Source organism: Trichechus manatus, unplaced genomic scaffold (genome assembly GCF_000243295.1).
Source record: "Trichechus manatus latirostris isolate Lorelei unplaced genomic scaffold, TriManLat1.0 scaffold00068, whole genome shotgun sequence".
Lineage (NCBI taxonomy): Eukaryota > Metazoa > Chordata > Mammalia > Sirenia > Trichechidae > Trichechus > Trichechus manatus.
In genome coordinates, this window is record NW_004444004.1 from 4,591,969 (window position 1) to 4,595,659 (window position 3,691).

Below are 3,691 nucleotides of genomic sequence, written 5' to 3' on the forward strand. Positions count from 1 at the left end.
AAAAAAAAAAACTCCCTGCATGGTGAGTCCATGCACCATGGAATGAAACACTGCTCAGTCCTGCTCCATCCCCATGATTGGTTGGGGATAGGCTGATTTTCAGAAGTAGATCTCCAAGCTTTTCTGCCTAGTCTGTCTTAGTCTGGAAGATCCCCTGAAACCTGATCAGCACCATGACGACGCAAGCCTCCGCTGATAGACAGGTGGAGGCTGCGTATACGGTGCACTGGCTCAACTCAGCCTGGGTCTCCAGCATGGAAGGTGAGACTTCTACCACTGAACTACCAATGCCTCTTCTACATAGTGTGGAGGAACAGCATAATAGTGACATCACTGGACTCAGGTTCAAATCCCAGATCCACTGTTTGCTAGCTGTGCAACCTTGGGCAAATTACCTCCTACTGAACCTCAGTTTCCTCTTCTGTAAAATGGGGATCATCTTTCCTAGGATTGTTGTGAGGATTAAATAAAACAATATATAACATGCATTGATAAATGTTAGCCGTTATTATTTCCTTGTAATTTCTTTAAACAGTTCACAATAAGGCGCTGCCACTTTTACAAAGAATGGTATATTTTCATCCCAGGGGAACCCAGGAATTGACAGGCAGAGGCTGGGGAGAACACTCCGTGTCACATTCTCAGACAGGACTTTCTCTCACTCCAGTTAACACACGTCATATGGCAGGTAGTAGGGTGAGGAAGATTCAGTTGCAGCCTTCCCTCAGCACGAGGAGAGATACGATTGCCACTCGACTTGGCAGAAACATCACTCCTCTCCTTTCAGGATGGGGTCTCCTCACTCGGTCGGCACTTACTGTAGCAAAGAAAGGGTGGCAAGCTGATTTCCAGATGTTCTCCTAGGTTGGGTATGAGTCACATGTTGGATCTTATTTCAGCAGCACAGTCTGTTAACTCTGGAGAGTTGAGGTTTTCTCTCTCTCTCTCTCCAGAAAAGAATTTCTTGCTAAAAACCAAAAGCTCTGTATTTGTGTCAACAGGGCCAGACTGCAGCAAAACTGAGAGTTAGGTGAGAAGTGTGTCTTTGGCTGCTTTTCCTTTTCCTTTTCTATTTCTTGCCTCCTTCCTGCATTCCTGGATCCCATGATTTATTCCCACAAATCCTTAATCTTTGTTCATCTTTTTTTTTTTTTAATGTAAAACGCAGACTTATAAAAGTTAAAGGTGTGGGCCCTTTTAAGATCTATTTTTTCCTAAGAACTTGGCAGCTGATAGGAGAAATCTGTGATTGGATTTGTGCGTGCCCATGAACGCCCTGGGCCCGAGAGGCCCCTCAGATTACCCCAGGTATTGTCCACTGTGCCAGCAACACGTGAGATTTGGACTCCCAGAGCACATTTCATTGTGGACCCTACAACTTGCTGTCCCTCTCCAATCCTCAACCTCACTTTGAGTTTTTTTTAATTGTTTTTTAATCCAAGTGCAGTGGCTCAAAAGAAATCAGAGAAGTAAAATAAATCACCAGCTGTAAGGGTTGAGGGGAGTAAAGAGAAGGGAGCAGTGGGAGCTATTTGATAATTAGCATTTGTAGAGCAATTACTCTGAATGAGGAAGTGCCCTTGGCACTTTCCCACTCCTCACCTCATTTGACCCTCCCAGCAACCCTAGAATGGGGTACTTTCATCCTGACTTTACAGATGGGGAAACTGATGTTCGAAGCAGTCAAGTTATTTACACAGCTATCAAGTGATAGAGACAGTGGCTGAAGCCCAAATCCATATACTGGGCCACCAGACATGACCAAGAGCAGAGAACAGCTGCTTCCCCTATCCTATCAAACATCTAGCAATCATTCAGTTCAGTCATATTTCTTGAACAGCTATTCTATGCCAAGCACTGTGTTAGGGACTGGGTCTACTATTTGAATAACTAGAGTGGGCCTAGGGTGACCAGCCATCCTAGTTTTCTTGGGATATGGGACTTTCAGTACTAAAACTCGGTTCTCTGTGTAACAGGGTGTCATTAATTGAATTGTGCCCCCCAAAATGTGTGTCAACTTGGCTAGGCCATGATTCCCAGTATTGTGTGATTGTCCACCATTTTGTCATCTGATGTGATTTTCCTACGTGTTGTAAATTCTGTCTCTATGATGTTAATGAGATGGGATTAGAGGCAGTTATGTTAGTGAGGCAGGACTAAATCTACAAGATTAGGTGTGTCTTCAACCAATGTCTTTTGAGATATAAAAGAGAGCAGGGGGCAGAGAGACATGGGGACCTCATACCATCAAGAAACAAGAGCCAGGAGAATACCGTGTCCTTCGGACCCAGGGTCCCTGGGCTGAGAAGCTCCTCAACCGGAGAAGATTGATGACAAGGACCTTCCCTCAGAGTCGAAGGAGAGAGAGAAAGACTTCCCCTGGAACTGGCATCCTGAATTCGGACTTCTAGCCTCCTAGGTTATGAGGGAATAAATTTCTGTTTGTGGTATTTCTGTTATAGCAGCACTAGATGACTAAGACACAGGGCTTGCCTTCAAGTCACATAGATTAATATTTCTTCCCATATCTAGTTCAGTAACATCAGGCTGATAGCCTGAAATTGGCAACAGTCAGAGTATGTAGTCCATGGAAATCACTAAATGTTACAGTTCAGGGTTTGTTTGTTTTTTCCTTTCCCAGGAGAGTCAGTTGTTAAACTTTTATCAGCACACCACTACTTACTATAGTCTAGTGGAAAACACAACCAAGCAAATAAGGAGTATTTATATCTATAGGGTCACCTATGAGTCAGAATCGACGAGACGGCAGTGGGTTTGATTTTAGGGTCTGTATCTAACATATAAACCTGGGCAGTGGTGGTTCAGTGGTAGAGTTCTTGCTTTCCACGCAGGTGACTGGGTTCGATTCCCAGCCAATGCAGCTAAAGTGCAGTCACCGCTCGTCTGTGAGTGTAGGCTTGTGTGTTGCTATGATGCTTAACAGGTTTCAGGGGATCCTCCAGACTTGATGGACTAGGAAGAAAGGCCTTGTGATCTACTTCCGAAAATCAGCCAGTGAAAATGCTGTGGATCATAGCAGTCTGATCTGACCAATCATGGGGATGGTGCAGGACCAGACAGCATTTTTTCCTGTTGTGCATGGGGTCACCATGAGTTGGTGGTGGACTTGATGGCTGCTAACAATAACATATCTAACATCTTATACACGGTAATAACAAGACCTAATGCATGTTGAGAGGTTACCATGTACCAGGCACTGTTCTGAATGCTTTAGATATATTAACTTCTTTAATGTTTACAACAACCGTATGAAGCAAGAACTATTATTATCCTCATTTTACAGATGTGGAAACTGAGGCTCAGAGAGCTTAAAATAAGTTACCCAAAGTCACATAGCTAATAAAGTAGCAAAGCCAGGATTCAAACACAATTGTGCCTGATTCCAAACCTATACTTAAGTTAGCCTGTGAAGACAGATGATTCCTAGAATGAGCAGAGTAATAGTGGCTGCTCCAGGTGGGCCTTTGAAACAGAGAGGTTCTCTCTCTCTCTCTCTCTATATATATATATACATAAAACCCTGGGTGGTATAAAGAGTCAATGCACTTGGCTGCTAACTGAACATTTGGAGGTTCAAGTCCACCCAGAGGCAACTCAAAAGAAAGGCCTGGTGATCTACGTCTCAAAAAAATCAGCCATTGAAAGCCCTATGGAGCACAGTTCTACTCTG